Source organism: Pavona decussata, unplaced genomic scaffold, assembly GCF_977016875.1.
Source record: "Pavona decussata unplaced genomic scaffold, jaPavDecu1.1 SCAFFOLD_300, whole genome shotgun sequence".
In the NCBI taxonomy this organism is placed as follows: Eukaryota; Metazoa; Cnidaria; class Anthozoa; order Scleractinia; family Agariciidae; genus Pavona; species Pavona decussata.
This window is the reverse complement of record NW_028145697.1, coordinates 5103601-5129788: the sequence shown is the minus strand read 5'-3', so window position 1 is coordinate 5129788 and position 26188 is coordinate 5103601. Positions and strand designations below refer to the sequence as shown.

General features: G+C 38.8%; 1 long non-coding RNA gene across 2 annotated transcripts in view; it reads right to left on the bottom strand.

Annotated features, from left to right (window-relative positions):
• LOC146454772 (uncharacterized) overlaps positions 1-21891 on the bottom strand; it is a 132426-nt gene extending 110535 nt beyond the window's left edge. Inside the window, exon 1 of one of the 2 annotated variants that reach the window (XR_014859176.1) lies at positions 21831-21891. This is a non-coding gene — a long non-coding RNA (uncharacterized LOC146454772). Of the gene's footprint in view, positions 1-8373; positions 8681-21830 lie in introns of those variants that run through there. The other variant, XR_014859175.1, reaches the window with a different exon arrangement.
• Positions 21892-26188: the final 4297 nt, after the last annotated feature.

Below are 26188 nucleotides of genomic sequence, written 5' to 3'. Positions count from 1 at the left end.
GGTAGTGTATACATGTATGTTGTGGTTCAATTTTATAATTTATTTCAGAATCATTTTCATTGTTTTCCAACCAGTTTTAATTTTTTATAACTAGCTTCCTTTGTTTCAATCTCTAGTTCATAAGAAATGGAAGTACTCTAATGGTAGTACAATCTCAGAAGACAACAAGAAAGTCACTCCCAAACAACACATTATCGTGTACAGATGTATTTTCCTTCGCCCACAACAGAATAACACATCGCAGGAGACAAGCATCATGAAGTGGTTCACCAAAAACTACACAGACAAATAAAAAAGTTGTGAACCTTTTTGTGAAAATAAGCAAATTTCACCAAAAACATAGAACAGTAAAAGGTAGAGTGAAACCAGTCAAACAACCTCTTGAAGCTGAAACATTTCTATCTTTACAAGCAATACATTTAATGGACATTTGAAACTGCCCCTGAAAGCCAAACCAGAGTCCCACAAATGGGCAGTAACTTTCATTGGCCACCACACCAAGTTTATACAAGTCCTTCCCCTTTACAATAAAACGGTTACCCGCAAAAGAAAATTCATATATATATAATATTTATCCCATGCCATAAAGAATACAGGCAACCAGAAAGCTAGAAACCTGTAACAACAGGAAGTATTCCACAAAAAATCACAGTGTTCCTTGTGGCCTAAAATTTTTTCCCGCCAAAAAGATCGATTGAAGAGCCTGCGACAGGTCAAAATTTTCATTCCGAAAAAAATTACTGTCAACAACTATAACATGGAACCAGAATACCCCAGTTTTGACCTCAATTTTGAATTCCTGGGACCAGACATCGAACAGGAAAGTAAATTCAATGAGTGGCATATGGGATAAATTAGTCATCCAGTCCCTTCTTGTGGTATACCGTGAATATCGTACTCGTGACTTGATTTTTCACAGCTACTATGTACCTGATAAAATTAAATTTAGAAATACAGATGACTATAGTCAGTATGTATCTGACAATGGAAAAAAAATTTACAACCATGGAATGAAGCACTACTGTTTTCAAAATGGAACAAAGATTGCACACCAATCGCCAAGAACACCAATGACACAAGGCCTTCTCAAAAGTGCCAACAGAATGTGGAAAGAAAAAGGTACAATGCATACAATTAAAATTCAAGAAAGATGACAAAGTCTCAATAAGAACTGATTGAGTAGATAAAACAAATTCATTGTATCCCAAAATGCCATTTGCAAAAATAATACAAATTTTTATTCAGCAACAACTATGGCCAAGTTGTAACACCATTTGGCCACATCAAAGGCACCATTTAAGCAACAAGGCTGCCTCCGTACACAGCCACTACTGTAACATTTGACAACAAAGAAATTGCATTCACTGCTGTCTGCAAAGCAGCAAAAGATTTGCATTAATTTAAAGAATTTAAATTGTTCTTAAAATATTATTTATTATTTGTAGGTTACTAATGCTAGATAAAGCAATCTTATTTTTAAAGGGTGAAGTTTATAAACTGATTTAATTTCTATTAATTATTACTATTATTAGTCACAATAACACCATTTCACACAACAAGTAGAAGCCAGCAACAGTAATGGTCAAAGAGAAAAACAAAAAGAACCGGGAACTGGCAGAATTCTGCTGGCCGTACAGATATAGGTAGCCACCTGTACTGGCTATAAAATTTCTCTTTGAATTCAAAGAAAGATGTGCATGTAAAAATAAAATAGCTAATTTAGAATACAGATTTTGCAACGGTTTTTCGGATATCAAGGATGCAGGTGACCTATTAGAAACCCATTTCACAGTACATATCATTCATGACTGATTTGGCAGTTGCAAAAACCAAGCTGGTTCAACTTGTTTGGTTCACAAGGAAGATATGTGTTGATCTGTAAATGCCTTGGATGTTTGTTACTAATTTTTCACAACATTGCACAATCACTACACACAAATTTTAAAGCTGCAGTTAACATTGAAAGTAAGATGATTATAATGTCAAAATGAGAGAAAACAATCTTTGTATATTTCACACAAACGGCATAGAAGAAGAAGTCAGTGGTGAGAACTCCAGTAATTTACGTAAACAACTTTGAATCAAAGTTCACAGGCCATAATCCGGTCTGTGTTTAACAACCCTTCAACAAAGCTAAAATTTTTAATCAATTGCTACAATTTCCTGCTCTCAGTTTGGTGTCAACAAGTTCTTGTTTTAGTTTCTTTCATTAAATTAGAATTGAAAATAAGAATTTCAAAATATTAGTTAAGGAGTGGCTTTTCTTGCCGCATCCTGGTCAGTTCGGATCGTCACACGGTCCTCATCATTCTCAATATATTTCTTTGTACATGTACTAGTTGGGAGAATTTTCTTGAACATCAAGACATTCATCATTAGTGATCACTTCCTTTTTTTTTGACCAACAAATTTGATCAAGTAGTAACCATCAGGCAGTATTCATGTTACTCAAAGACAATGGCTATTCAAAGAAGTATAAAAATCATATTCAAAGTTCATTTTCCAACAACGATGACAAAAATTAAATTCTATCGTTGCCATAGCAGGCAATTTCAAATTCTCCTTGTGTTTCACATGCAAATACAGGGTTATTTGTAATGATAATCTAGCAGATTACTGAAGAGTTCCTACTGGGCATTTCACACCTAATTTTGGTACAATCAGTAATTACTCTAGTAGACTTGTATTTGCTTTTGAATGCTTCGAGCATTGTTCTATCAACCACTTCTCTCCTTCACCAAATATTCATGTGTTCTTTTGAAAGTACACAAAGTTGACCCATGTTATGAAGATCCTGCTCACTGTTGAAGTTGACACATTGCATAGAGCAGAACTCGACCAGTAGGTTATCCGCATTGACCGCTCTGGAAGGATGAGCACCCCCAACCACAAGTTCTTGAGGAAATACCTTCCAGTACAGACCACACCACCTCGTCTCACCATCGACAATGACCTGCGACACCTTGCCATGCTGCCACACAGCCCGCTCAAGCAAACCAACTCCAATCCACCACAAGCAGAGCTGCCACCGCAACCATCCCCTGCGAAGCCACTAACTGGTCTAACCCCAGCAGCGATGACACCAGATCACACCAGCCCAAAGCCATGTATACAACAGCTGCCACCTAGCAACCTAACACCTTCCCCAGTGTCTGATCTAGAGCGTGCCATTGCGGAATTGGCGCAGTCTGAGCAAAAATGTCCCCTTCAAATTCGTTGCCTGGGTCATTTTGGTGCACTTCAAATTTTGTAGATGCAAGGAATTTGTGATTTCTCCTTGTTCAAAATCTTTTGAAAGCAATATCCCATTTAAAATTTGGGGAGAATATGCAAGAACCAGAACCCAAATGCGGAGAATACTAGTCCAGTCTGACATAAACATAATGGCCGTTCATACTCCAGGTCCCTGGGAACTAGTATAAGTAATCGCTATAGGGAGTTTTATTCATTGAAACCCATGGGCTTGTGAGATGGTGACTGATCAAGCTGAACGAGGTCGTGTCAAAACAAAGAAAGATTTCAGCATTTTTTGGCCAAGGTCAACCAGAAAACAATGTTGAAAACGCAGAAACCGATGAAGCTGAGCCTGGAAAAGATCAGGCAAGTGAACCAGAAGCTTAAGTTGCAAAAGTGAACTTGATGCAGATTTATTAGGCAGTCTCCCAAATTTTGGTGTCCCTGAGTTGAAAGCTTAGCTTGGTCTCACATGGGCCATGGGCTTAGTTAAAAAAAAAAAAAACAACCTCAAATCGTACTGGTCCTCTAATGCAGTCACTAATACTCCATTAGTCGCAAACACAATGGCTAGAGATTGCTACCTTGCAATTCTAAGGCTTATGCATTTTGTAAACAATGACAATGCACCAGTTCCTGCAGATCCTAATAGGGATAAACTGTAGAAAATAAGACCATTTCTAAATATTCTGTTTCCAAGGTTTACTTCAGTATACTCACTATCACAGAATTTATCTTTGGATGAAACTTTGATACAATTCAAGGGAAGAGTCCAATTCAGGCAATTTTTGCCTTTGAAAAGAAGCCGGTTTGGTCATGCTTGAGGTTGCTGTGCTAAATGCAAACATCCTGTACCAGAAAGCAGGCCACCCAGATACCACTCTTGGTCAATTCAAAGATACACTCTTGCAACAACTAATCGGAGGAAATTGTTTTCTGACAGGAGTCAAATACTGCCAGACACATGCTTCAATCACATGCTCTTTCACCACCCTGTGGTCACTGAAACTCACAGGAAATGCAAAGTGTTCATCCAACTGGTTGACACCAGCAATGATTGGGCATCTGTCCAGCACCATGTTTTGAGAGGTACCACAACTTACACGAGTACCTTTTTGACGATCCATCAAGAGATTGCCCCAAAAGGCTAAAGGATGCCAATGGTAGACCAAGGGCTGGACCTGGTAGGCCACTTCAAGGAAGATCCAGATGAAAACTTTCTATACTATGTAAATAGTGAAAAAGTTTATCATTGAAGCAGCTTTTTGGAAGCATTTCAATGTACCACTTTTGTGTGAACAGTTTTTGTTGAACTGGTACAGTAATATTTATTGCGCATACGGTACAATTCATATGATCTGTCAGAATGAGATCCAACTAGCAAAATTTGTTTTTGAAAGGTTCTCATGTGGCAAACTTTTTCAATCAGTGTTAAAGTGACTAAAACATTCATATTCTCTGTTTAAGACCTGTTCCATTTGGCTAACAGTTTGACATTTGCAAAATTTTCTTATTTTTCTTGTTTTTTTTCGTTTTCAAGATTTGTCATATTTTTTCTTTAGCTTCTGTTATATACCTCGGTATTAAAGATAATAGTATGGAATCTCTTCTTTCAGAACATGTATAGGTTGTAGGGGGTTTCAAAGAGGTGGCTGTAAACCATCAGTTAATCAAGTGCTTAACTGTTTTGGTGACATTCCAACTTTTGTCAATGGAGAGGGCCTACCAGAGGAAACAGAAACAAAAACGTCAGCCCATCATTAATGGTTCACAGCAATTAGCCCAGTTAAAGGAGTAGAACCTGCAATCACATTTGATGTCATGACTTTGAAGAAGATGGGCCACTTTCCCTTATAGCTGATGAAGAGATCAGGAAATTTGAGGCGGAAGTGACGAATCATTGCTTTCCTAATTGCAGTGCTGTTATTGGGGCAACAGTTCATGGAAACATTGCTCTTCACCAATCAGTGGGAAGCATAAGCATTGGCTTGCCTTCAGCCAGCATATCATTACTTTATATCACACTTTGTAGACGGAGGTTGGCAGGAGACTGTTCAGTTATTCCAGTCAGCTCACCCGTTCAGTTCTAGGCAGGTATCAGAAATACAGCCTACTAATCAAGAACTTCATTACCAGTTGAGACAGTTTGGTTTCTTAGATGGTGCATGCATAGATGTCTCGCAGAGGGAATTGCCCACTAATAGTGCTGCTGCTAAAGATGTCAATCCAGACATTGATGTGATTTCATAGTGAAAAAGTAATGAGCAACAGATCCCAACTGGGCTGCAGCTTTTTAAAAGATCGTACTGATGCAGCCCTCATCCACTGCCTTTGCCCCCTTTTGCACTTGCTTGAGGCTCCCCCAGACCTTGCGGGCACCGTCCCCACACTCACCTGTTGGTGATGAGTTTAATGGATGGATCACTGCGAAAAGTTGTTAAATATGGTCTATATCCTTTGTGTACATTTCTTCTATCACAATTACCTGGGTAACTTGTAATACTTATTTGTTTTCTACTTACTTATTCATTTACTTTTCTAATGCCACTTTTCTTCTTTTTTTCTTTTTAGTCAACCTAATTTGTGTAGTAAAACATATCTGTTTAACTTCTTGCCTCAATTGGCATTTGCTATATGCAGGTAGTGTATACATGTATGTTGTGGTTCAATTTTATAATTTATTTCAGAATCATTTTCATTGTTTTCCAACCAGTTTTAATTTTTTATAACTAGCTTCCTTTGTTTCAATCTCTAGTTCATAAGAAATGGAAGTACTCTAATGGTAGTACAATCTCAGAAGACAACAAGAAAGTCACTCCCAAACAACACATTATCGTGTACAGATGTATTTTCCTTCGCCCACAACAGAATAACACATCGCAGGAGACAAGCATCATGAAGTGGTTCACCAAAAACTACACAGACAAATAAAAAAGTTGTGAACCTTTTTGTGAAAATAAGCAAATTTCACCAAAAACATAGAACAGTAAAAGGTAGAGTGAAACCAGTCAAACAACCTCTTGAAGCTGAAACATTTCTATCTTTACAAGCAATACATTTAATGGACATTTGAAACTGCCCCTGAAAGCCAAACCAGAGTCCCACAAATGGGCAGTAACTTTCATTGGCCACCACACCAAGTTTATACAAGTCCTTCCCCTTTACAATAAAACTGGAAAAGAAGTCGTTGATGCTTCACAAAGTGTTGCCTTGTGTATGGTTACCCGCAAAAGAAAATTCATATATATATATAATATTTATCCCATGCCATAAAGAATACAGGCAACCAGAAAGCTAGAAACCTGTAACAACAGGAAGTATTCCACAAAAAATCACAGTGTTCCTTGTGGCCTAAAATTTTTTCCCGCCAAAAAGATCGATTGAAGAGCCTGCGACAGGTCAAAATTTTCATTCCGAAAAAAACTACTGTCAACAACTATAACATGGAACCAGAATACCCCAGTTTTGACCTCAATTTTGAATTCCTGGGACCAGACATCGAACAGGAAAGTAAATTCAATGAGTGGCATATGGGATAAATTAGTCATCCAGTCCCTTCTTGTGGTATACCGTGAATATCGTACTCGTGACTTGATTTTTCACAACTACTATGTACCTGATAAAATTAAATTTAGAAATACAGATGACTATAGTCAGTATGTATCTGACAATGGAAAAAAATTTACAACCATGGAATGAAGCACTACTGTTTTCAAAATGGAACAAAGATTGCACACCAATCGCCAAGAACACCAATGACACAAGGCCTTCTCAAAAGTGCCAACAGAATGTGGAAAGAAAAAGGTACAATGCATACAATTAAAATTCAAGAAAGATGACAAAGTCTCAATAAGAACTGATTGAGTAGATAAAACAAATTCATTGTATCCCAAAATGCCATTTGCAAAAATAATACAAATTTTTATTCAGCAACAACTATGGCCAAGTTGTAACACCATTTGGCCACATCAAAGGCACCATTTAAGCAACAAGGCTGCCTCCGTACACAGCCACTACTGTAACATTTGACAACAAAGAAATTGCATTCACTGCTGTCTGCAAAGCAGCAAAAGATTTGCATTAATTTAAAGAATTTAAATTGTTCTTAAAATATTATTTATTATTTGTAGGTTACTAATGCTAGATAAAGCAATCTTATTTTTAAAGGGTGAAGTTTATAAACTGATTTAATTTCTATTAATTATTACTATTATTAGTCACAATAACACCATTTCACACAACAAGTAGAAGCCAGCAACAGTAATGGTCAAAGAGAAAAACAAAAAGAACCGGGAACTGGCAGAATTCTGCTGGCCGTACAGATATAGGTAGCCACCTGTACTGGCTATAAAATTTCTCTTTGAATTCAAAGAAAGATGTGCATGTAAAAATAAAATAGCTAATTTAGAATACAGATTTTGCAACGGTTTTTCGGATATCAAGGATGCAGGTGACCTATTAGAAACCCATTTCACAGTACATATCATTCATGACTGATTTGGCAGTTGCAAAAACCAAGCTGGTTCAACTTGTTTGGTTCACAAGGAAGATATGTGTTGATCTGTAAATGCCTTGGATGTTTGTTACTAATTTTTCACAACATTGCACAATCACTACACACAAATTTTAAAGCTGCAGTTAACATTGAAAGTAAGATGATTATAATGTCAAAATGAGAGAAAACAATCTTTGTATATTTCACACAAACGGCATAGAAGAAGAAGTCAGTGGTGAGAACTCCAGTAATTTACGTAAACAACTTTGAATCAAAGTTCACAGGCCATAATCCGGTCTGTGTTTAACAACCCTTCAACAAAGCTAAAATTTTTAATCAATTGCTACAATTTCCTGCTCTCAGTTTGGTGTCAACAAGTTCTTGTTTTAGTTTCTTTCATTAAATTAGAATTGAAAATAAGAATTTCAAAATATTAGTTAAGGAGTGGCTTTTCTTGCCGCATCCTGGTCAGTTCGGATCGTCACACGGTCACAAAATTATTATGCAAATCCTTTGCTTCCATGCACTCACATCTGATTTCTTTGTTACGAATCCTAATTCTAAATTCCAAGACAACGGAAGGGGGGGGGGGGGGGGGGGGGTTCACTGAAGAAAATAATCATTACAGAATTGATGTGCCTTACCAGTGGTAAGTGCTTTCTCCATCTTTAATCCTTTGCCTGTTACAAAACCTGGATACCCTGGCTTTGGTTCTTGTAGAGGATGGGAAAACCAGTGTACCTGGAGAAAAACCCTCGCAGCAGGGATGAGAGCCAACAACAAACTCAACCAACATGACGGCAAGACCGGGAATCGAACCTGGGCCACATTGGTGGGAGCTGAGTGCTCTGACCACTGTACCATCTCTTCTCCCACATACGGTACTCTCTCTGCAAGAATTACTGCAACAAACAGGAAAGGGCCCAACATAGCCAAATTTGTGTTGTTAAATGCACTCCTATAATCTGTAATTACTGCTAGTATACATGTATATAGAGAACTAAGGCCAATAAAAATGTCAATTTATAGAACAAAAGATGGATTGATACTGCAGCTCAAGCTCGAGTGAGTGATATTTCTGGTTAAATTTTTTAAACTGTAGATCAAGGTTGCTTCTTTGACTTTCATATGCTCTAAAGTTTTGAGTTTGCATGGGATGAAACTAGACCAAATTACTTGACCCTGTTTTAATAGTTTTATAAAAAGAGTGACTCATCCCACAATCTGAAAATTGCCTTGCGTATTTTGACTGGGGAGGTTAAGAGTGCTTGTTGTTCTGGTGAAGCAGAAAGAATGGGATTCTGTAACCACGTGCTGGCATTGATGTTTAAGATGTGCCGGTTTCCTTTGTATAACTGTACTTCTACAACTAGAGATTTGTGTAAGGAACAAAATGAAAAAACCCTTTAACTGTGTGCACATCTCAGTTACAGCAATGGAACAAGAAAGGTGGAGGGAAACATATTACACTGCAACTAGTTAAGGAAATTGAAGTAAACAAAACAAAGGCTGATGAATCCAGGGCACGGTCTGGCATTAAATCCCTTGTGTATAATGCCAGGAGGAATACAAATCACAATGAATCAATGAGCGTGAATTTAAGAATGCACTGTACAAAATTGACCCCAATATGGGTCTCCCAAATTGCTTGTGGACAGTCTATTCATGTAAATGCCACGAAATATAAAGAGAAAATTTGAAAAATGTCAAATTTCTACCTGTATCCAACCAAGTTGCCCATTCTAAATCAAATTTTGAGCCCTCTGCATCCTTTGACTATGTACCAAGACTTGATGACATAAATAATCAACCCCTTAACTATTGACGGTTTCCTTTAAGGAGTATTGAGGAAATGATAGTTCCTGACAATTAGTCTGAAGATGAGAGGAGGCTGCTACAGGTTTTACAGCTACAGGAAGATAAAATCAGTGATTTTGAGAAAAACACAAGGAAGAAAGCTGACTGGATTTGTGGCTTCAAAAGCTAGTCCAATTATTTGAGCCACTCCTGATGCAAGAGTTGTAGATTTTGGCTGCACTGACCACTTTGGCATTACCGAGGTAAAATGTCCATATATGACACAGGATGTCACACACCTGAATGCCTCCACAGATGAGATATTAGGGAATTTAAGCACAGACGTTTTTTGAGCCACGGACGGCAACCGGAAATCTAAATTTTTTCCTTCTTGGAGCATTTTCATGTCATTGCCTTTGTAATGCCAAGCCACAGTCATCAACAAGAGCTTTTCCTGGTCGTGGTAAATGAGAAAAACCATGCCAAAAAGGGAAACATTCAACTTCCGGTTGCTGTCTGTGGCTCACGAATGTCTGTGCTTAAGCTCCTTATTTCATAATGGCGGAATAAACACAGAGCCTGGCTCTAGCTGCATAAAAGCGAGGTCAGAAAGGCCTCTTGCATTGCATCGCTTAGTGATATGTAATCGAAGATGGCTTGCTCTAGCAATGTAAATGGTTCTTCAAATGCAGTAATTCTTATGGAAAACAATATTCGTGGTGTTTCCTTACTTGGGCGAGCTGCATAGATTAAAATCTTTTTATGGAGAAGATAAGTGACACTGAATGCAAGCAATGAAGAACAAACTTACTGTGCCCAAGTGCAGGGTCAAATGGCAGTGACAGAGGCAAGATGGGGTGATTTTATTGTACACACCACTAGAGGCCTTTATGTACAAAGAATCCCCTTCAACCCTGATTTCTGGGCTGAACTTCACCAAGAACTAGTCTCTTACTACTTTCATCATTTTATTAAATTTGCATCTGCAAAACTTTTTCTTGGGAGCTGTCAAGTGAACAACAGTCATGAATGCTAGGTTTTCTGTGAAAGTTCAACTGTTTGATTTCAATCTTTAAGCTGCAATATCCCCATGAATATTTTCCTCATCATTCTCAATATATTTCTTTGTACATGTACTAGTTGGGAGAATTTTCTTGAACATCAAGACATTCATCATTAGTGATCACTTCCCTTTTTTTTGACCAACAAATTTGATCAAGTAGTAACCATCAGGCAGTATTCATGTTACTCAAAGACAATGGCTATTCAAAGAATTAAGTATAAGAATCATATTCAAAGTTCATTTTCCAACAACAATGACAAAGAAATTAAATTCTATCGTTGCCATAGCAGGCAATTTCAAATTCTCCTTGTGTTTCACATGCAAATACAGGGTTATTTGTAATGATAATCTAGCAGATTACTGAAGAGTTCCTACTGGGCATTTCACATCTAATTTTGGTACAATCAGTAATTACTCTAGTAGACTTGTATTTGCTTTTGAATGCTTCGAGCATTGTTCTATCAACCACTTCTCTCCTTCACCAAATATTCATGTGTTCTTTTTAAAGTACACAAAGTTGACCCATGTTATGAAGATCCCGCTCACTGTTGAAGTTGACACATTGCATAGAGCAGAACTCGACCAGTAGGTTATCCGCATTGACCGCTCTGGAAGGATGAGCACCCCCAACCACAAGTTCTTGAGGAAATACCTTCCAGTACAGACCACACCACCTCGTCTCACCATCGACAATGACCTGCGACACCTTGCCATGCTGCCACACAGCCCGCTCAAGCAAACCAACTCCAATCCACCACAAGCAGAGCTGCCACCGCAACCATCCCCTGCGAAGCCACTAACTGGTCTAACCCCAGCAGCGATGACACCAGATCACACCAGCCCAAAGCCATGTATACAACAGCTGCCACCTAGCAACCTAACACCTTACCCAGTGTCTGATCTAGAGCGTGCCATTGCGGGATTGGCGCAGTCTGAGCAAAAATGTCCCCTTCAAATTCGTTGCCTGGGTCATTTTGGCGCACTTCAAATTTTGTAGATGCAAGGAATTTGTGATTTCTCCTTGTTCAAAATCTTTTGAAAGCAATATCCCATTTAAAATTTGGGGAGAATATGCAAGAACCAGAACCCAAATGCGGAGAATACTAGTCCAGTCTGACATAAACATAATGGCCGTTCACACTCCAGGTCCCTGGGAACTAGTATAAGTAATCGCTATAGGGAGTTTTATTCATTGAAACCCATGGGCTTGTGAGATGGTGACTGATCAAGCTGAACGAGGTCGTGTCAAAACAAAGAAAGATTTCAGCATTTTATGGCCAAGGTCAACCAGAAAACAATGTTGACAACGCAGAAACCGATGAAGCTGAGCCTGGGAAAGATCAGGCAAGTGAACCAGAAGCTTAAGTTGCAAAAGTGAACTTGATGCAGATTTATTAGGCAGTCTAAAAAAAATTTTGGTGTCCCTGAGTTGAAAGCTTAGCTTGGTCTCACATGGGCCATGGGCTTACTTAAAAAAAAAAAACAACCTCAAATGGTACTGGTCCTCTAATGCAGTCACTAATACTCCATTATTCGCAAACACAATGGCTAGAGATCGCTACCTTGCAATTCAAAGGCTTATGCATTTTGTAAACAATGACAATGCACCAGTTCCTGCAGATCCTAATAGCGATAAACTGTAGAAAATAGGACCATTTCTAAATATTCTGTTTCCAAGGTTTACTTCAGTATACTCACTATCACAGAATTTATCTTTGGATGAAACTTTGATACAATTCAAGGGAAGAGTCCAATTCAGGCAATTTTTGCCTTTGAAAAGAAGCCGGTTTGGTCATGCTTGAGGTTGCTGTGCTAAATGCAAACATCCTGTACCAGAAAGCAGGCCACCCAGATACCACTCTTGGTCAATTCAAAGATACACTCTTGCAACAACTAATCGGAGGAAATTGTTTTCAGCCAATTTTTCAGCCACTTCTAAACTTTTCACCATTGCCTTGCGTGGAAAACTGCAAATGTACGTAATGTAATTACCATCATTTTGTTTATCATTTTCACGATATGTCATGGTGCTGATAAATTGAAATTTGAATGAAACCTGCATTTTCTAAAATGAAAACCATATTCACTTGAATGAAAACAAAACACTCTCAAGGTCCAAAGCGTTTTTTCTTTTTTAAAACTAAAGTTTGATCGAAAACTCAGACTTAAAAATATCCGATCTTATCACGTTTCATGACACCTGCCCGGTACCTTGACAAGTCTGGAATTTTCCCTTTTTCTTTCCATTGACATCCATCGAGTTTAGTCAGCAAAATCCTTTCCGTGGTACCTAAGGAGTTTAGTTAATACCATTTTGGAGCTATCTCGAACGACGAACTTCTGTTTGCGTTTTGTAATGCGGAAACAATTTAGCCGTTCACAGCTACCATAGAGAGTGAAGAAGATTCGTACATTGATGTTTGATCACAGTTTCTCAGTCTGTTAAACTCATGATCAGTTGTAAAAGAAATTTTAACTGAATGTGCACTAAGTGATTTTAATTGCCACATTTCAATCATAGTATCTTGTCATTTTGATGCTATTTAGGATGATTTTGTTCAACTTCATTCTTTTCATCGACTGTGGCCTTCAAATTCAAGGAAATGTATCCAAACGGCTATTTTCAGCTTATCAAACATATCAGTATGATTGTAAAAATAAACCAAAAAAATCGAAATTCTATTTCTACTCAATTTGATGCCCAGAATGCTGGAAATAGTGTTTCAGAGCTTCCAGATTTTTAATTTTTCTGGGGGGGGGGGGGGGGGCATGCACCCAGACCCCCCTAGCAAGAGGGGCCTTGTGGCCCCTTGTCAATACCATCCCCTACTCTTCTCAAACTGGCTGCCTACTTCAAACTTTATTGAAACCCGTCTACACATGACCGTTTAAAATTCATTCTTCTGATTCAAAGACCTAGCACTCCCTCTTTTACTTAGTAGCTCCTCCGTCTCATCCATACTGAAATCAGCTGAGATGTCTACATTTAAGAAGTGCTAGTAGGAGATATTCTGCCCCCTATCTCCCAGATCAATATATTATTTTGTAAATAGCCATGAATGTGTCCCAGTTGGGAAAACCAGATGTTTTCCTTCATCCCTTCTAATCACATGAAGCCACTTCTTCTTCTTCTTCATGTGAAGGTCATCGATAGGAAATTTAAAGAATTACCTTTTCGTTCCGTCCACATTTTGGTAGCCACTCTTTGGCATCCTGGAACACAACAGTGTGTTGGCATTTTTGTCTCGAAATTATTGGCAGTAATTGACCTAAATTGAGGTAATATTACGCCTCAACACAGCAATATCGAACCTTCTGACCTTGTTTTGTTTTAGGCGAGCAAGTCAAGGCCTTACTGACCTCGTTTTTGTGCAAACAGTCCAGAGCATCATCCGCCATTACGAAAGTTGTGTACGTGTAGTGATGTAACGTGCTCCACGCATCTCCGTCTACTAATTTCCCGTTTTCTTTGCTCGATTTGCTCGCTCTGAGGAGTTGAGCAGCTCTATGGATGAGATACAAAACAAGTATGCTCTAGGTTCGTTCAAAGATCGAACAAATAAGCAAAGCAAGTTGAAGAAATCGATTTAGAAATTTACCGTGCCCAAGCACGATGTGCGGCGTTCATCACATCTAAGGAGCGAATCCTTCATTGGATCAAGTCTTTTCAATTCCGTTACTACGAAACTCTAAAGGACAACGATGAATACCTTGTCGAGTGGATCGATGGACCTGGCTACGATGGCTTTACCTTCCAGGAGATCGAAATCAAGATTTACAACGTGGTTTCCCAAACCCCAGACACGTCCTATGCCACCGACGATACCAAACTTTTGATCACTATCCATATATACTTAAAATCTGGAGTAATTATGTTTCAAGGCTGCGCATACCAGCTTTGGGCGGAAAAAGGAATTTCCCATTCTCAAGGATCTAACTGATCAACCGAATCAAGTTCCCGGCTATAATCAAGCCCTACTAGAAAACCTTCATGAAGCTCTTGGCACCCTGCCGTGCAAGAAAAGCAAGATAAAGGCGGCCAAAAAGACGGAAAAGGCAAATGCAACGCACGAAGATCTATCTATTCAGAAGGATGAAGACCCACAACACGAAACTACATTGCAGGAGGATGAAAATACAGAACGAAAAACTACATCACCAGCCTGCCCTGCTTTTGTTGCAACAGCACTCACCAGGAAACGCCGGAATTCCTTGGACTCTATACGTGGTTTCTCCGCAAAAAAAAGTGCCACCATAGCTGAACTAAAATCAGTTGTGTCAAACCTCGAAGGTCAAATAACAGAAATCAACACAGTTCTGAAGTTGCAATCTAATGAAGACCTGCTAGAAGACAGAATTTCTGACCTACAGGATAAAATTGCGCAGTTTGAAAACTCATCTAAAGCCAATTATCAAGCCCCGTCTGCACGAGTCGCAGAGCTAGAGCTACAAAATGATGACCTCAAAACAGAAAACAACAAGTTAAAAACTGAAATGAAAAATCTCAAAGGAAAATTGAATGTAGTTAAACACAGGGTCGATGAATCCTTGTCAAACAAAACCCAAGAGCAAGTTGATCGACATGTTCCAGACCAAGCGGAAGCCAATGCGGGATTTACTTTTCCTGCCGACGTTCCTGACTCAAACAGTTTTTCTGTTCTTCAGGAAAACCCTCACGTCGAAAATACGTCTGCCACCCTTGATGAAAGGAAAACAACACCCCCACGTACAGACAACCCTACAACTGATAACAAAACTCGACCTGTCAGACAAGCAGAAACTGAGTCGCCAGCTAACATAGCTGATGGAATAATTCTACTTACTGATTCAAACAGAAAGTACATTGACACTGCCAAATTTACTACAAAACCAAGAAACCCGCCGATTATTTTGTCCTACAATTCCTTCAGTTATTAAAACACTTGCTGAGTCCTCTATTGGCCAACCTAGCCACATCATAATTCATGTTGGTACAAACGATATAGAACGCGCTTCTCTCAGCGCCTGTCAGGCCAATTTTCAACACATGCTTGAAATTGCATCACAAAAATACCCGTCGTCGAAAATTCTGATTTCTTCTCTACTCAAGCGTGCTGACGACTTCGATGTCTATAAATCAGAGTTTAACACTATACTCAACTCTCTGTGCGCACAATTTCCTAATGTCCACATTGTGCCGAATGATAACATACCTGTGGATTATCTTCACGATAACGAACACTTGAAAAGACGCAAAATCGGAGCACTGGTTACAACCTAAAGGATGTTGCTTTTAACAGAACAAAATCAAGACAGACGAATGGTCCTTCTGGCAGACACCTTTTGCACGCACAATCTCCACCTAACGCACGTGTTTTGGGAAACCACATGGCCAGTCCTTCGAACAGAGCCTTTGTATCACCTCCACCTCCAGACCATCCGCATGCGCAACCCAGTTTTCAAGCCCATCAAAGGCAGACTCCATACTCTGCAGTGGCCAAAATGCCTCCTCCTGTTTCTCAAGCAATTCCAAATACGACTCCACAGCAATCCTTAAGCATAAACACTGTGCTGGAACTTCTGAAACTCTATGAATTCACGCGTCACTCCTAAATGACGATCTATATCCTTTCCAATGTCTTATTGTTTTGTTTTTTGTCCATTAACTTTAATGAGTTGCTTTACTGCTTACCAGCTAAGCAATTGAATAGGTTATGTCATATTTTAGGTCTGCTCTTCTGTCTTTTTCTAGCTGGAACGTAAAAGGCTTGTTCAAAAATTTCTTTTTGGGGGAAAAATTATCCAGTGATGATTTTTTGATCTCTTTTAAACACTGTGACGTCATTGTCTTGAGGGAAACGTGGAGAACAGACGATTTTTGTATCCCTGTTTTGAATTACTTACCATCCCTAGCACTAAGCATAACAAAAAGAAAATGGTAGATCAACGGGTGGTATTGCCCTCGGATTTAAAACTGCACTCAAGCAAGGCATCACATTAATCGCCTCCAATTCAAATGTTATCTGGTCAAAATTTGACAAAATGTTCTTCAACTTAGATCATGATCTATTTTTTTGGGCAATTTTTATCCCCCCCCGAGACTCTCCCTATTTTAACCCTGACATTTTTCAGGAGCTGCAAAACAACATTGCAAAATATAGCTTATTAGGCTTTGTTATAGTGGCAGGTGATTCAAATGCCAGGACTGGTTGCGCATTAAATTTTGTTGACATCGATCTCTGTACTCATATCCCTGGTGACAATCTTCCCCTTCTACCCACCCCTCGGCGAAGAAATAATTTTGATTCTCAGATCAATGAGCATGGTAAATCTTTGCTTGAAATTTGCAAAGCATGCGATATGAGAATTCTGAACGGAAGAACAACAGGTGACTCTTTTGGCAAAATAACTTTCCATTCCCCCAAAGGAATAAGCACTGTTGATTATTTTATTGTGAGCCATGAATGAACTCAATTGAAAACTTTATAGTTAAGGATCCCACAATCTTCTCAGATCATTCCCAACTTATCTGTTGGGTAACGATTTCTCCGAAAACTTCGCCTCAAAATATTTCTTACCCACGAGTAAATATGTCTAGTCTTCCAAAACAAATTGTCTGGAATCAGAATGCATGTGAAGTTTTTCTCGATGTCCTCCGACAAGAAGAATTTGTTTCACGTATATCATTGTTTGAAAATACTTCCTTTCCTGAGGATAGTGAAGGCGTGAATTTGGCAACTGAGCAATTTACTGATATCATAAATGACGCATGTCTACACTCTCTTAGATTAGCTCACACGAAAAAGAATCCCAAGAAACATAAAAAATGGTTTGATAACGATTGTAGGTCCCTGAGAAAACAACTAAATTCGCTTTCGAACAAAAAGCATAAAAACCCGCTCGACCCACACCTTAGGCACCAATATCATACAACGCGTAAAAATTTTAAAAAGCTAATTGATTACAAAAAAATCAACTCTTCAATTCTCAGATTGAGGACTTAACTCAGAACAAAGACAACCAAAAGTTCTGGACATATCTCAAATCCCTTAAAGGAAATGATCAAAACGCCACTTCATACTAGAAATACGTGACTCGCAAAACCTCGCGAAGCTGGGGCTGGGTGGAAAGACCTTTTTACTCGTATTGTAGCATCAAATGAGGAGATTAAAAGGTTTCTGAACATAGGAACTATTTTTATGAGCATGGTCTTTTCGAGGTTCTAAAGGCTAGTTTGCGGTTGAAAATCTATTTCTGACGCGACGAAATGAACAACGTGCGTGAAGCGCTGTCGTGTTCGATGAATTTATTTCCCACGGAAAATTATTTTACTGCGGCCACAAAACGTGTTATTTCTTCAATGTAATCTTTCACAAAAAAAGATTTCTGGAAGAAAGGGAAAAGATTCTGGAGAGATAGTTCTTTATCCAGTGAATATTGATGAACATTGCAGTTGAAATTTGACCCGGCACGCAAGCTTTCCCGATGTATGCAAATTTTGCTCCAGACGACGCCAGACAGTCTGACGTCATTCATACTTTGTTTTTCACTGTTGCTAGGCAACAGTGCGGACACCTCCAACGAACCATATAAATATATTTTTCGCTTGAATTCGCGCGCCTTAGCTCCGCTCGGGCCGGCTCAGCTTGACAAATTTATTGCCCTCGCTTCGCGAGGAATAATCCAGACATCCCTGTTGACAACTTGTTTAAACACTTTAAAGAATTACATTCTCACCCAGATCTTTCCACACTTCCCCGAAGTGAAATCTCACTTAGGGCAAATCTATCAACTTTAGAACAAACAAAAGATATCCACGACGTACTAAATAGCCCCATTTCACTTGAGGAAATCAAGAACATGGTGAAATTGCTAAAATCCAAAAAGGCCCCTGGACCTGATAAAATTTGTAATGAAATGTTAAAAACTAGAATACAATTCCTGAATACTGCCCTCTACAAGTTATTCAATCTGATACTACATAGTGGCTTCTTCCCTAAATCCTGGTGCGAGGGGATAATAACCCCCATATACATATCTGGCAATAAACATGACCCGGCAAACTACAGAGGCATATGTATAAATAGCTGTCTAGGAAAACTATTTACCTCTGTACTTAATACGAGACTACAAAATCATTTACTTGATCAAAACATTTTACATCAAGCTCAAATAGGTTTTCTGCCGGATCACCGAACATCAGATCACATCTTTACTCTACGAACTTTGGTTGACAAATACGTCAACCAAGTTCCCAAAGGTAAACTGTACACTTGCTTTGTTGACTTCAAGAAAGCCTTCAGTATGGCATGCTGGTCTCTTTTACAAACTTCTCCAATACAACATTGGTGGAAAATTTTATGATCTTATTAAAAATCTTTACTCTAAAACCAAATGTTCCATAAAAATTTCAAATCAAAGAACGGAATTCTTTGATTACTGCAAAGGGGTCAGACAAGGTTGTATCCTCTCTCCCATGTTGTTTAATTTATATCTGAATGAAATTCCTTTTCTACTTGACCGAGAAGACACAGATCCCATAGTTTTACCAAATGAATCCCGTTTAAGCTGCCTTCTTTATGCAGATGATTTAGTCTTGATTTCTCACTCAGCCAGAGGGCTAGAAAATGCTCTCTCCGTTCTTTCGGAATATTGTAATAACTGGCTTTTGTCTGTGAATCCAAAGAAAACTAAAGTAATGATCTTCCAGAAGAAGTTTAGAAAATCAATCATTAATAAGTATTCCTTTCAGATTAACAACCAAAACATCGATATTGTCCACAATTACACTTACCTTGGAATAAGCTTTTCTAATAATGGAAACTTTAAATTTAGTAAATTTAATTCAAAAGATAAAGTAAGAAGATCCTTCTTTGCTACCTCTCGTTATTCAGATTTCTCCAAAGTTCCGCTTGATATTACCAATAAACTTTTTAATTCACTCTTTTTGCCAATTCTTCTCTACAGATCTGAGGTATGGGCAATCTATGATAAAGATGATTTCAGTACTTGGGAAAAGGATGTAATTGAAAAAACGCATATTTTTCTTTGTCAGCAATCCCTAGGAGTAAATAAACGATGCCCAAACGTTGTAGCTAGAAATGAACTAGGAAGATTATCTTTGAAATTGAATATTGACACTTCCATTCTTAAATTCTAAATACATTTACAATCTCTACCAGAAAATAACATTGCAAAACAATGTTTACAGATTTCTAACAAACTGGCTGACAAAAACCAGCCAGGTTTGTCACAGAAAATGAAAGTGCTCTTCAAAGAGCATAATTCCAATTCCATGGTTTTAAATAACAATAACTGTAAAGCGTTTATAAACAGGGCTTCTGATAATTCGCGGGGAAAAAAGTCAAATTTCGCGGGATTTTTGGAGACAAATTCGCAGAGAAAACAGCCGATTTCGCGGGAATTTTCGAGGCAAATTTCGCCGAAAAACAAAGAAGAAAGCCAAGAAGAAAGATTCCAGAAAAAAAAGATATATTGGAAGGATGTCAAATTCAGGGCAAGAAAGAAAACACAAGTTCATCCAACACAGTTCTCAAGGCAATTGTACTTGTTTCGAGCTACAAGAAAAACATAAGCTTTTTCGAAACGCCCAGCCGGTTATCCTCCTTTTTCAGCTGCAATTGAGAGGCAAACACAGCAACGCAATAAATTTCTTTTCTCTCCTTGATCTCTTGTGTTGCTTTGCAGTTTACAAGGCAAGATTGGTCGTGATCGAAGGTTCAAATCCATTGGTGAAGTCAAAACATTGTTGTGTCTTCGATCGTGTCCTGCACGTACGATTAAACACGTGCCTGCATTACTACAGACAGCAGTTTCCTTTCCCATTCCGTATAGTGTCACCGAAAAGTCTTCTCATTTCTTGTGCCTAGTTTTTTGCAACATTAATCTAAGAACGCCTGGTAGGTATGGTACGTTATGTTTACTCGTCGCAGTTACGAAATTTTAAGATAAATTTGCATTTATGGAAAGTAAACAGCCCCAGTAGCCAAGATAAGTTTCAAATATGTTGTAACGACATGTATTTGGTAGGATTTTTAATGAATTTCGCGATATTACACGTTTTTTTGTGAATTTCGCGGGATTCAATTTCGCGGCTCCGCAACCGCGCAAAATATCAGAAGCCCTGTATAAATCACGTCAATCAAAATATACGCAAAGCATTAATTAAACATCAACTCTCACTTCTTAACTCAAACAGAAAATTGAGCTTTTACCACTTTTTTAAAACTGACACTAAACAATCTGTATTTTTAGATGCTATCATAAATCCTCTCCATAGAACCGCTGTAAATAAATTTCGCTTAGGAAACCATCAACTTTATATTGAAACTGGAAGATATACTGTCCCAAGACTCCTGAAAATTTAAGAATTTGTACTTTTTGCCAAGCTAATGATGTTGAAAACGAGTCCCACGCTTCATTCTTTTGCACATTTTATGATAGTTTTCGAATCAAAATTTTTGATGAAATAACTAGAAAATACCAATTTTTTGAACAACTAGATATTAATTCAAAAATTTTGTTTCTCTTTAATAGTATTGACCCATTTATTTGTAGATCAGTTTGTGCTCTTGTCTATGAAATCATGAACTCTAGATATAAGAAGTTATATAGCTTATGAAACTGTATTAGCGGTTTACACAATTATATAATTCTCTAGTTTGTATAAGGTAATGCCATGTATAGATATGGAAATACCTAAATAAATTGTTGTTGTTGTTGTTGTCATTCATGGCATCGATTGGTTATGCGAACTTCAACCATAAAACCTTCGAATTTGTGATACTGCAATAACAGCGTTTTCACGTAAATTAGCCAACACTTGAAAATGTAGGACTTTCTGATCAAGTAAGCAAGTTTGCAAAGCGTTTCGTTTCAAAAGATTATACAGCCTGCCGCACACTTGAGGAAAGAGCTGAGCAAACTGCCTCGCAAGGCCAAGCAAGGCAATCAGCTCACCTGTTTCCTCAAGTGTGCGGTTGAGTTTTCGTGATAATTTCGCCTCACGAGGCGAAATCTCAAGTATCAAACATGATAGATATTTTCCTCACGGCCTCGCAAGGCGCAAAACTCACGAAAACGACACCGCACACATAATGAAACAGTTGAGCTAAATTATCGCCTCGCGAGGCAGTTTGCTCAGCTCTTTCCTCAAACTTGCCTTCAATTTCAGGTGACATTAGAAAACCGAAAGCGCGTGTTTGTGAGCGAGACATTATTATAAGCTGAAAGTCTACTCACCAGCACTAAAAAACCGTCTTTCCACCTCTGTCAAAATCCTGGGCTCGATTTCCAGCCGCTGTTCGAAAGATCCCTACTTTCCTCCTTGCACCGATACCTCACCATGGGAACGAGGTCAACGGCAACAGTATCAATGCATTGCGATGCTCTTTGAACAAATTATTTTTACCGTGATGATGTCTTCTCAGGGTGATCTACCAAACGTTTTGGTAATGTTGTCCGTCTTAAGAAAATGAACTTAATTCCCTCTCAGAAGCAATCAAAAATAAATAAGTTTTATTTGTGCTGGTATGTCTCTCTACTTACATTTTGACATTTCAGACTAGGGGTGTGAGACAATTCCCTTTTCCATGCACAGGCAGCCCAAGCTCATGTTACAAAATAAACGTGACTGGTAGCGATCAGTACCGAGCGTATTGTGTTACATTTGAATTTATATAGGTTTATATGGGAAACCAACGGCTTTGTTTAAAACCGTAGAAATTTGAACGATTTCTCAAAAAAATTGACTTACCTTGACTCGTTGTTGTATTGTTTCCTGCTTGTCTGTTTTTCAAGTCGACTGGAAGCGATTTCAGGGAGTTATCGGTCGTTATCGTTTCTGTTGACATCCACTCCCAATTGAGCATGTCCACGCGGCTTATGGTACTTTGCGAAACGAAACGAAACGAAACGAAATGGTACTTTGCGAATAATAACTTCTGCTAACCCGTTGACGCGTTCTCTCATCCTTCACTCGTGTTGTCACCGGCAGCATGGCTTCGATCGATCGTCATGGTGCTCTCTCCTTCCGATTTCGATCGCAAAGGCCTCGGTCATTTCCGCGAAATTTGACCTCTCAGCGGTGGCCCGCTTCTCATAGGTAGGCTTATTCACCAGAAGCAACGCTCTGCTCTCTGTTACCCTACGTTCAGAATGAGAGTGCGTTCCCGCCATCTTGTTTTGCGTGGCCACTGGAAAAATTGAACAGGCCTTCGGACTGGACTTCAGACACTATGGACAACACGCATCGGACCTCAGATAAGACAACTTGTGTGCATATGATCCAATTGGCTCTCCAGGCCAGAGCTTATTCTGGCATCCTTAACAACAAGCAGATGGGATTGGATTCTTGTCCATTGGACACATTGTACGGTACTTTGCTGGCTGTTGAAATTTAACTGCATGAGCTTTGTTCATTGTTTGTGCTGGTATGTCTCTCTACCTACATTTTGATCCTCCACATACAGTTTATGACAGGGCTAAGGATGTGTTTAGTCTGAAATGTCAGCCGTGTAGGTTATGGGGAGGAGACGGCTGACATTTCAGACTAGGGTGTGTTGATTGTGAGACAATTCCCTTTTCCATGGCATTCAAAGTGGAGAGATTAATTAAGGCAGGGCTCCTCTTTTTCTATTTTTCCCATCCGTAATTTATTTCCCTCTGCCTAACTTTATTATTTGCAGGTATCGCAATACCTTGTACCCAGCTCTGTTCAACTGTTTCAAACCAGGGGAAGTTAAGGACGGTGCCTACTAATACCGAAGTATTTTTGTGCGGTTAATGACTATGCGCGAAAAACAGATCTTAGCAAGGCCTATTGGAATCCAAAAAGAAAATTGGGGGTAACCACGCATTTTTCAGAGATAATTAAGCAACAATATCTCTAAAATGCGCCAAAATATAAAGCAATGTATGGGATTTTTTCCCAAATTGAAGCTTAATTTTCTCTGAAAAATACATGGTTACCCCCAATTTTCTTTTGAGACACCAAAGGCATTTAATAAGTTCTGCTTTTTCCGCATAGTTTAAAACCGCGCAAAAATATTCCTGTATTAGTAAGCACCACCCATAGGAAACCCGAGTATCTCGTGATGCGCAGAACGTATGCTCAGTAACAATAGTAGGCACCGTCCTTAAGTGATTTTAGATATTTTTAGTAATTTTTAGGTAACCTGCATATATTTTACATATTTACTTGAATATTAGCTCTTTTAACCCTCTCTTGGATTTGTACTTTTATTTATTTATTTATTTTTTGTTATATTGTTATTACTAAATGTGTTTTCAATTAGATAGTATTATGTTTACTGTAGGTCCACATCAGCTCTCATTGTATGTATGTATCAGTATGTTGTATAAGATTTTTTTGATGTTCACCTAAAACACAAGCGGGTAAGTTCTGATACTGATTGGCAAAAAAAGAGAAGAAAATGGACCTTGAGGACCAGGAGCTAGAAAAAAACACTGACTCATTATGTAGTTTCCGAAAATATCCATACTCCCCCCCACGTTAGGTTTTTTGTTTTGCACCCCCGTCCCCCCTGGAAATTCCGGTTTAGCTTCATACTTTGCTTCTAAAATTTTGCTTTTGAGATTCCCTCCCCCTAGGAATTTCTGATGACCTTTCATGGGGTGCGTATGGTTTTTTCTGGAACTGCACATTGAGAACTGTTAGTCCTTCGGATTAAATTTTACAACGTCCCAAGAGTATAATTTATTTTTATCTATACTCAACTGGACAGCTCAATTCCTGATGGTGAAATCTTTCCTAGTGACTTTTCGGTTTTTAGACGGGACCGAAAGCTCAATGGACGTCATGGAGGCGGGGTATTAATTGCTACGCGAGACCATATCAAAACGGTTCTCCGCGACACTCCACAGAACGACTCAGAGTTCATCTTCGTCGATCTTCTGTTTTCATATAACCGCAAAGTCACCTTGGGAGTTTTCTATCGACCACCCAATAACGATGTTAAGCCTTTAGAAGACTTGCAAGCTGCTCTACAAGAGTTTTCGACGAACGAGCTGATTCTTCTTGGCGATTTCAATCTTCCGGAGATTGATTGGTTGAATAACAGAGTTTTGCGGCAATCTGACATTTACACGCTCATGATGGACATTGTCCAAGACAATTTCCTGACACAATTAATAAATGAACCTACCAGAGACTCGAACATCCTAGATTTAGTTCTCACGACTTCGCCCGACCTTATAAACAATTTGTTTGTCGGAGAACCCTTTTCAGATCACAACTCTATCTCTTTCTTATTATCTGGTACACCTTACGTCCAGCGCAAATCACAGAAGCTGTTGTATTGCTATGGTAAAGCCGACTGGGATAACCTAAGATCACTGTTATCCTATATTCCATGGCATTGCGCCTTCTTCGACAGCGATATTAATCACAATTGGGCTTGCTGGAAAGATTTGTTATTTACAGCAGTCGACGAGTGTATTCCCAAACGCAAGAATAGAAGGAAATCCAACGCCCCCTGGATTACCAAGGAACTTATTGTTTTGTGCAAAAAGAAGAAATCATTGTACAAGAGAGCGCGTAGAAGTAACACAGCTACTATTTGGGAAAAATATCGGCAACTCAACAATTCTGTTAAGAGACTTTGCAACACCGCTCGGTGGTCGTATATAAAGAAACTAGCTCTTGATCTGCAGGAAAATGATAACCCGAAGCCTTTCTGGAATTTTGTCAAGTCCAAGAGAAGAGGCACTAATAATCTCATCTCTCTGAATGTAGATGGATCTGTTCTGACAGACGACTCCAGTATTGCTCAAAGTATGAACTCATACTTTTCCTCGGTGTTTACCACCGAAGATCATGTAAATTTTCCCACACAGGATTGTACTTTTGACAAGAAGCTTGCGAGAATTGATTGTTCTGTAAATGAGGTTAAACGCCACCTTCTAAAACTCAAGCCCAACAAGTCCCCTGGGCCTGACCATATCGCTCCATGCATTTTGAAATCGTGTGCACTGGAATTAGCACCTTCGTTGACGCATATGATAAACAAATCGTTCTCTGTTGGCCTTCTACCTGATGAATGGAAACATGCAGATATCACACCTCTACATAAGAAAGGTTCTAAATCTTCGAGGGAAAACTACCGTCCAATTTCCCTTACTTCAATTGCTTGTAAGATCGGTGAAAAAATTGTTTTTGATAGGATGATTAAGTTTTGGCGCGAAATTGACCTTATCAACAACAACCAATTCGGTTTTTTAAGAGGAAGATCCACTGCAACTCAATTATTATCAACTTTTAATGATTGGGCGAAATCTCGAAATTTATCCACTCCTACCGATGTCATCTTTCTTGATCTTGCCAAAGCTTTTGACAGCGTTCCTCATGAGCGGTTGCTTTTAAAATTGAAAAGTAACGGCATTGACGGTTCTCTACTCAACTGGCTCAGACATTTTTTGGTGGGGCGCAAACAACGTGTAGTCGTTAGGGGATCTTGTTCTGACTGGTCGTGTGTTACCTCCGGAACTCCACAGGGGACCATCCTTGGGCCTTTATTGTTCCTCCTATATATCAATGACATAACTGAATGCATATCATCTACCGTTAAACTTTATGCAGA